The sequence below is a fragment of the Cryptomeria japonica genome, chromosome 4 (assembly GCF_030272615.1).
Source record: "Cryptomeria japonica chromosome 4, Sugi_1.0, whole genome shotgun sequence".
NCBI lineage: Eukaryota > Viridiplantae > Streptophyta > Pinopsida > Cupressales > Cupressaceae > Cryptomeria > Cryptomeria japonica.
In genome coordinates, this window is record NC_081408.1 from 679,135,280 (window position 1) to 679,145,555 (window position 10,276).

Consider the following 10,276-nt stretch of genomic DNA (forward strand, 5'->3'; position numbering starts at 1 on the left):
ATCGCAAAAACTTCGCCCCTGCTGACTGGGTGTCTGTACTGTACGGACTGCTAACTGGTCGGATGACTGGGCAGTACGGATGATGCGTGGTACTGTACGGATGAACTGCATGGCGCAGTGACTGTGCAAGCCATACTGTCTATGTGGCGTACAGAAAAGCTGACTGGGCAACTCTGCGTGGCGTCTTCGTGGCGGCCGTACGGATGATGTGTAAGGGTTTTTACCCGCAGGCCAGTGGCCGCCCGCGACGTGGTGGGCGCGGGTTCGCTGGTCTGGTTGGCCGCCGGTGGAGAGAGCGGTCGGAGCCGATGGCCGGCGGTGGAGGCTGAGGGCACCGGAGAGGAGGCCGGTGGTGGTTGCGGGCGCCGCTGGGCGGAGCAGCTGCCAGAGAGGAGTGGGAGAGGCGCTGGAAATACCTGCGAGCACCGGCGGTGGTGTCGGTCTGTGGCCGGCGGGGACCTGCAGCAGGGATCGGCGACAGCGGGTACGGGTCGGCGGTGCGGGAACCAAGTTTCGACAAACGGTAGGTTCGGATGGCACTGAAGACCTACAGTACGGGTCACAGGGGGGGGGGGGTGTCTGCGGACCCCCCAAAAAACAATTTTTTTTTTAATTTTTGAAAAAAATTTCAAAAAAAGAAAATTTTTTTTTTTCGAAAAAATATAATTTTTTTTCGAAATCCTTACGATTATAGTAAAATTGGAGAAAAATTTTTCCTCACCAAAATAGGCCGACTTTATAACCAAAATTCATGGAAACGACCTTCTGGATGCAATGGCGGGGTCGGATCTGGTCTAGGACGCCTCCAAAAGATGTTGCTCCTCAGATCTGCCTCTTGACGTCGCAATAATGCCTCTTCAAGACGAATCAATGAAGCCCCAATGGCTCTGATACCATGTGAGATTTTGCCAAGATCAAGAGCTCAATGAAATGTACAAAATAGAGACATAATATGGGACAAGATTAAACTGTATTCTCATCAATAGAAAATGATTAATAATATGATTACAATAGTTGTTTACAATGTAGATGAGCTTGCTTATATAGGCAAGGCTAGGGATATGTGAGCACACAAACATGACATGTGGCTCAATAAGAAACAAGGGTAGGTAGGAAATAGGTGTGGGTAGGTAGGACAAATAATATAATAGTCCACATGAGGTGGATCACCCACTGAATGTGGAGTGTAACTACAAGAGTAGAGTGTAACAACAAGATCAACACCATAAAAGGTGGAATTTCTTCTACACACACTATCCCAATGTGGCACAAACACCCAAGTGTCTCATACCCAAACTACTATGAAATGCATTATCCTAAGTAAACTTAAGTAAAGTGTAATAATATCCATGATGAATAATTATTTACACCAACAAAAAGGACATGAAATGCATAGATATTCAACTCCTGAAAGAAGGTGAGCAAACACTTGAAGATTCTGCCAAGATGATTCAAGCTTTTGAGAATCGGATTCAACAAGTTCAAGAAGAAAAATCCCTAATCATTGAAGATTTCTCTAAGATTGTGCGGATTGAGTCTATGCTAACTGTTTGTTTTGATCATCTTGAGACTCATAAAGGCAAAGTCATGCAAGTAAGCAAGAAGAAAGAGGTCTGGAAACAACGAATATTACATATTGGCTTGCCACATTATCAGCTCATCCTCAATTTTTCCGCAGCCCATCTGGAGTGGCGTAATGTTCGTAGCAATCCTTCACCTCAAGATGCACAGGAGGATGCCACCTTGACTGCTGAAGCGTAATCTCATAGTTATCGCATGTGGCTTATACCATTTTCTTTTTCAAGTCTTAGGCAGTTGTTTTCTATAACTGAAATTTCTTTTAACTCTTGGAGAGAGTTAAAGTTTTACTCTGGTTGTTTTTGTAATGAACAATTTTAGCCTGGAGGCTATATATACTCTGACGAAAACCTGGAAAAAGGCTCAAAAATTTGTGGAAGAATATAGACTTACTATTTTATACTTCATAATATGTGGGATTTTCATAAAAACTTTATCTATGAATAAAGGGAATGGATCTTTTTTTTACAGACTTGAATCTGTGTGTTTAAGTTCATGAAAGTGAATTTCTGTGTGAATTTAGCTTTCAGTGTAGTGATAATTGATTTCTATGAAAATCTCTTGTATATTTTAATGGATGTGGTTGGTTTATAAATTCCATAAGTCAAGATATTGAAGTTAATGATAGAATCTGTAGGTTCTATTTACTAGAATTATTCATATAGAGATCATGTTCATATCATGCATATGTGTGGATGTTAGCCTCCTTTATTACTTTCTGGTTAAAAGTATATTCAAGTTATTTAAATATTTCCATTCATTGGAAATTATTCAAGGGAAGCTGTACTCGTATATAGAGGTTAATTACTTACGTGATTATCCAACTGTTGATACGTTTTGTCTTTTATTTGAGGGTTCTACAAAGATCAATAATTTCCACATTAATTAAAGACAAATCTGTATCCTAATAGATTTTTGGCGACTCTGCTGGGGAGTCGAATAATGAGATTAGCTATACAGCCATAAGTTATTTTGAATTGGTTCGAAGTTTATTTTGAGGTCTAAAGGGTGTGAGCACACTGGAGACCAGAAGATATACTAGATCCCAAAGACGAGAAGGGTTAGTTGATTCAGTTTTTGAGGAATTTCAAAATCTAAATTCCTTCCCTTCCTTTACACCTCAAAGAAGGGCAAGAAGTAGGCCGCCAAGATCTCCCTCCATTCCTTCCCAATCTTCTATTTGCCATTCTTTGACTTTACATGGTGTTGTCTTTCCCTCTGTGATTAATCCTACCCCTCTGAATATTATCCTTCCCATGGCTGCAAATAATCCCTGGGGTCCAGCAGTAGGGCCACTTGCCCTTGGAGCAAATTTGAATCCCTTACCTAAAGGTTCTAGAGAGAATTTACCTAAGTTTAATGGTGATGGGAAAATTACAGTTGATGAGCATTTGAATGCTTTTAATGTTGCATGTGGCATGTTGGCGGTTCAACATGAAGATGTAGCAATAAGGTTGTTCATCCAGACATTGACTGAAATAGCAGCTTACTAGTTTTATCATTTGCCAAATGGTGTAATAGCAAACTGGCAGGACTTGAAAACTAGGTTTGAGGATAGGTTTAAAGTGGCAGAAGATGAACATTCTCTTTTAGCCCAATTAGCTCAACTGAAAAAGGAGATACCCAAATCTATGAGAGACTTTGTGGCAAAGTTTGACAAGATTGTTCATAAGATTCTGGTTAATCGGAGACCTTCTGATGATAATTTGAAATGTTTCTTCATTAATGCAATGCTTGCAGAAATAAGTTTCTTTATTCGTAGGCAAAGAGTCCAGGATTTAGCTACTGCCAAAACCACTGCAGTATAATTAGAAGATGATCTGAACAATGCAGGCAAATGGAGGAGAGAAGTTCAAGCTGCTACTCACAGCCATCAACTTCCATAACTTCCTCTGATCTCGTAATCCAAATATTGGTCAATGATGTGATCACTCTCAAAAGACAATTCCCCAAGGCTAATACGTCATACCCTCAACCTTATCAAGATATTCCAAGATGGCCTAATAATCAGCCTGCCGGGACAGGAAATAAAGCTTTACAATTGCCCCCAACTCAGCGAAGATTAGCCATTGAAGCACCCCCTCCCCGAAGAAATATGTGCATCTTTCACTTAACAGATGATCATGATGGTAACTCTTGTCCAGAAATGGTGAGACATGCACAGATGCTTAGCACAGGAGAAGTTCTAAATGAGCCTGGCTTAATAGGGGAAATTCATGGACAGCCTGGCGACTCTGGAATACACTTCCTTGAATATGAGTCTGAATAAGATAGAGGAGGTGATATATTGGTAACCCTTGAATATCCCTCTTGTGTTGTTCTCACTAGAAACCAACATCAATTTAAAAATACAAACACTCCATCATCTTATGAAAATTCAACCAAGGGTAAGGAACCTATGAACTGAAATTCAGAAGTAGGTTCAAAGGTTCAAGAGGTTCAAATATTGAAGCGACCTGAGTTTGATATCCCTTTTGATATTGTTGAGTTTTGCAAAACATAAAAAATTCAGATCTCTCCTACTGAATACCTCAGACTGAATCCTAAAGAGATGGAAAAGTTGATTAAATATGTGCGGAGGGAGAACTCTCAGTTGCAACCTACTGATTTATTATTGACAAACTTTGAGTCTTTACCATTCAATACTGAAGCTCAGTTAGTAGGACAAACGAATACTTTTACATCAAAAGTGTCAGTTAATGAATCTGTTGAACCATCACATATGCTTGACCAGAAACCTGAGCCTTTCTATGTCTCCTTATTTATCAATGGTTATAAACTTAATAATTGTATTATTGATTCGGGAGCTTCAGATAATATAATGCCTTCTATAGTGGCCAAAGCATTAGGTCTCACACTTACTAAAACCTTTGGTAAATGTTTCTCAATGGATTCTAAATAGATTCCTTTACTTGGTCAGATTAAAGACACTCAAGTTGCTTTAGCAGTTCATCCCAATAAAAGAGTAAAGCTCACAATATTGGTTGCTGATATTCCAGCAAGTTATGGAATGTTGTTAAGTAGAACTTTTTGTAAAGACCTAGGTCGTGAGATTAAAATGGATTGGTCTGAGGCAACAATTCCTATGGGAAAACAAAAGATTACTCTCATGCCAGAACCAAAATTCAAATTTACAATTTTTCCTTTTGATGATCCAAAATCACAAATATTGTATCAGGAATGTAAATTTGGTAACTATTTGCTTTTCTCTGATGACATAAAAAATATGTCAGAAGATGTGGTTGATCACGCTGCAGAGTTATGGACAATGGAATTTGATGGAAGTTGTGCATCTACTGGATCTGGCATTGGAGTGGTACTTATTTCTCCACAGGGTGAGAAGATTCCTTTTTCATTTAAACTAGAGTTTAAAAATACAAATAACACTGTAGAATATGAAGCATTATTGCTAGGGATAGAACAAGCGAGGAAAAGAGGAATTAGACTATTGTGCGCTAAGGGTGATGCAAAATTGATTGTTAATCAGGTTCACAGTCGCTATTCTGTGAAAAATGAGAGGCTCAAGCATTATAGAAACAGAGTTTGGGATGAAATTGAGTATTTTGATGCGTTTTCAATAGAGGCTATTCCCAGAAGTCAAAATTCCCGTGCAGATTCTTTAGCAGTGTCAGCATCTTTATTACTTCCACATCCAGATTTTGGTACTAATGTTTACAGAATTGAAGTAATTTATCATCCAAACGTTCTCGATAATTCAGATTTTTGGCAAGTGTTTGAAGATGATAAACATATTGATAAGTTCTTACAAAATGCTGCTATGTTTGCTTCTTCTTATTTTGAAGGTTCAAAAAATTGATGTAATGAGTTTTGTCCAAATGAGAAGGGAAGCTTCAAAGAGGGAGTGGTCCAACTCAAAGGTAATTGGATCTCGAAAGGGTTGGTAACCTTAGAGAGCCTATTTGACTGCAACGACAAGTGTGTAAAAGGAACTAATTCTCAAGATGCTAATTCACCAGGTGAATATGAGAAAATTAATATTGGTGATGAAAATAATCCAAAAATGGTTAATTTGGGTAAATGCTGCACTAAAAAAGAAAGGCATTTGTTTGTTGAACTGTTGCGAAGGTTTCTTGATGTTTTTGCTTGGTCTTATGAAGATTTGAAAGATTTTAGAAATGGTCAATTTCAACATCATATTCCCCTTAAACCAGGAGTGGCACCTTTCAGACAAAAACTAAGGAGTTATAACCCCAAAGTGGCAGATGCTATTTTTAGAGAAATAGACAAAATGCTTCAGGCAAGGATCATCTATCCAATTCATCATTCCACATGGGTGGCTAATATTGTTTCGGTTCGTAAGAAAAATGGAGAAATGAGAATTTGTGTTGATTTTCGGAATCTGAATCAAGCTAGCCTAAAAGACAATTATCCTTTACCAGTGATGGATCACATTCTCTAAGCTGTTGTTGGATTTGAAATGATGTCAATGCTTGATGGTTTCTCCGGGTATAATCAAGTAAGTGTGGCAAAAGAAGATCAACACAAAACAACCTTCACAACACCATGGGGAACTTTTACCTATAATCATATGCCTTTCGATCTGATAAACGCTGGGGCCACTTTCCAAAGAGTAATGAACCTTTCATTTGGTCACCTGATTGGTAAGATAATTGTTGTGTATCTGGATGATTTAACAGTTTTCTCCAAGAAAAGGAAGATCATTTCAAGGATTTAGACACTGTGTTGCAAAGATGCCAAGATCATGGTATTTCTCTTAACCCAAAGAAATTAGTTTTCTGTGTTACTGAAGGAAAGCTTTTAGGACATATAGTTTTGCAAGATGGTATCAAGATTGATCCTGATCGTGTTAGAGCTATCCAACAGTTAAGTTTGCCGTCAGACAGGAGTGGTATCAAATCATTCTTTGGTCAGGTAAGCTTTCTCAGGAGATTTGTGCCAGATTTTGCTGAAGTCACTAAACATATTGTAGGAATGATGAGTGAAAAATAGAACTTTAAATTGAAAGAGGAAGTGAGGAAAGCTTTTGAGGAGATCAAAAGGGCAATTGTAGAAGCTCAAACGTTGATTAATCCTGATTTCAAAAAAGATTTCATCATGTATTGTTATGCTTCTGAGCACACGATGTCTGGCATCCTTTTGCAGGAAAATGGATCAAGTGAAGAGGTCCCGATTGCATTTATGAGCGTCCCACTAAAAAAACATGAATTAAACTATTCATTAATTGAGAAGCAAGCTTTTGTGGTTGTTAAGGTTGTTAAACAGTTCAGGTACTACATTTTACATTCTCATTCAATTGTCTTCGTACCAAACTCTACAGTTAAGAGTATCTTGACTCAATAGGAAGTAGGAATGAACAATAGAGCAACTTGGATTTCAAAAGTTCAGGAATTTGATTTAGATATCAAGCCAACTAAGTTAGTTCGTGGACAGGGATTATGTTGCTTAATTGCAGAAAATCAAGAAGAGGAAGAGGGCTTACCTTTAACTTTGTTTGTTAGTCTACAGGATGAATGGTTCACAGATGTAGCCTTTTACTTAACATATGGAGAATGTCCTGCTCGCCTGTCCTCTAGAGAAAAAAGGAATTTGAAGTTGAAAGCAGCTAAGTATGTGATTTTTAATGACATATTGTATAAGAAAGGCCTAGATGGAACTTTTCTTCGGTGTGTGGATAGAGCACAATGTGAGGTTTTACTGAAAACATTTCATAATGATGCTTGTGGTGGTCACTTCTCAAATATTACTACCTACAAAATTTTAAGAAATTGTTACTATTGGCCTGGTATGTTTAAGGACGCTTATGCTTGGGTAGCTAAGTGTGAGAAATGCAAATTGTTTAGTGGAAAGCCACAACTTGCAACATTACCTCTCAGACCTGTAGTTATCGATGAACCGTTTAAACAATGGTGTTTAGATTTTATAGGTCCACTATCGCCTCCATCAAGTGCTGGACATACACATATATTAACTGCAACTGATTACTTTACTAAATGGGTTGAGGCCATTCCGGTGAAGAAGACAACTTCTGAGATTGTTTGCAATTTCCTTAAGGAGAATATTTTGGTTCGTTTTGGTGTTCCGCAGAAAATCGTAACTGATAATGCAGCCAATTTCTCTTCCACTGAGATCTCAATGTTTTGTTATGATCATATGATTTCTCTTGCTCATTCATCAGATTATTACCCACAAGGTAATGGACAAGCAGAATCCAGTAATAAAAATCTGATTAATATTATGAAAAATCTGGTGAGTGAAAATTCAAAAGATTGGCATAAAAAGTTGTATGAGGCTCTTTGGGCTAATCGTATGACTCCAAAAAGAGCCATTGGAATGTCCCCATTTGAACTTGTATATGGAGTCGAAGCTCAACTCTCTCTTCCTATGGAGTTAGCTGTTTCTAAATTACAGATGGTTCTTGAAGACGCATATTTTCAAAATGCATTGGAGAAAAGAATTATGTACCTGGCCAGAATCGAAGAGGAACGGGAAAAATTGGTTGATCGCCTCACAAAACATCAACAGCGGGTCAAGAAGATTTTTGATCGCAAGGCTAGGCCAAGAAAATTCATGCAGGGTGATCAAGTTTTACTCTTGAATAGTAGAAGAGAACCAAAAGGAGCACATGGAAAGTTTGAATCACTCTGGAAAGGACCATTTCTGATTCACGAGGTAAAGGGCCCTAGCTCATTTAAGTTAGCATACCAGGATGGCACAGTTCTTCCCTTGTCCTATAATGGGCAAGATTTGAAACTATATTAGTTGTAAGCAAGTCTCCCCTGTTGGTCTTGTACATATAATTTTGTTGTGCTTTGTTTGTTATTGTTTCGTTTTTGTTGTTGTCTCGGTTTTCTTTGTGTTTGAGGTTGAATTGCGAAACCAGAGATTCTGAGGTTCATTTCTTGGTCCGTTGCCGTCCTAGTCCCCAATCAGAGCCAATGTTAGTTCCCCTTTAAATTTAAATTCAAAGGTGTTCTTTTAATGTTTGTTTTCCCCTTTGAACTTAGGTAATTGAACCTTGAAAAGTTCAAAGTTCAAGTTCATTACTCGTCTTTAGTTTTGCTTGTCCCCGCGGCTTTGTTTTATGACAGTGGTGAGTGCTCATGTTAGAAAGTTCTTGTTGAACTTGAACCTTTGAACCGTTTTGGTTCAAGGTTCAAGGTTCATTGTGCGCCAGTCCTGTCTTGCTCGTTCCCTGCTTTAAGACCATTGAGGCTGTTGTGTATTGCAATTGTTTTCTTTCTCGTTGAACTTGAACCGTTGAACGTTTTCAAACTCAAAGTTCAAGGTTCAAAGTTCAAAGTTCACTTTGACAGTAAAAGTCACATCCGTAAGTGGTGCGCCCTGGAGAGAAAAATGATGGCCGAGTAAGGAGTATTATGGCACATTCAAGAATGTCATTTCTAATTATGGAAAATGAGTACAACAACTCATGTGACATGTAATGGAATGGCTTGGAATTAAATGCATGCCGAATGATCATTAAATGGGTGTCAGTTCACACGAATTTACTCAAGCAAGTGCGACCGACGGATTTAAACAAGATTTTGTTTCTTTTTCTTGTGCAAATCTCCTGAAGTATTTTCATGGTAGCCATAAGAGCGAAAGAAGTTGGAGGTATTGTATCTGCATTCAACGGTTCCCAGAATTTTCTTTCCAAATTGGGTTAGTTTCAATCATCTCTACTCCTCTGTCTTTTCTTGTTTAGAAACTAGCTGATGTTCATTTCCATTGCGGAAATTTGTTTTTGGTTCCTAAATTGCTTGATAAATATGAGAGGGACTCCTATGAGACCGACTCTGCCAAAGTTGGGTCGTACTTCCAGTTTGGTTAGTTGTCTGCCAGAAATTAGTGATACTTCATTAGCATAGGCAGACCTTTCTGATTTCTTAGAAAGGGCGAAGAATCCTGCTCATAATTCTATGATGGAGAAAATTGTGGGAAGTGGTTTAATTGAAACTGCTGCTTTTCCCATTGCGGCGCCATGTCCTGAATTGGTGATAGAGTGCATGAATCGGTATGATGCAAAGTACAAATGTATTAAGACAATTTCCGGTGAGGTCTTGTTGAAGATAGATAGAGAGATGGTGATTGCAACTATGGGAATTCCACACAAAGAGCCATATGAAGATTGGACGATTGGTACTTCATATTCTTTCTTTTCTAAGAAATAGAGTATATACAAGAGCATAATTGCAAGAAACTGGTTACTAAAGGTTCAAAAGGCAGGTTCCAGGCTACCACAACCACTCACCCGGGAACATTTAATAACAGAGGTACGAGATATTGTGATTTTGCTGAATAGACTAAAAGGAAATGCTCATGCATTCTACTGGGAAGATTGGATGTATTTTTACATTCAGGTTATGTTGAATGGGAGTGCTTATCTAGATTAAGGGCAGGTTATAGCAGAAAGGATACATGAAAGTTTAAACAAATTTGTAGGAATGTATGATTTTCATATGTCCTCGTACCTGTTCTACATGCTGGCCTGTAATCAAGATTGGAATGGTTTATATCATGAACCCTGGGTTGACGGGATAAGGGTTTATGAATATTATCCTCACCTGCAGCAGTAGAGGTATGCCGAGAATTTTATTAGATGGAATGATGTTTTTGCAGGAAGATTGGTTTATGAATTGCAGGGAAATACAAATAAAAGACTGTCTTCATAAGCAATGGAGTTCGTAAGTAACTATGGTAGTTTCTTTATTCAGTT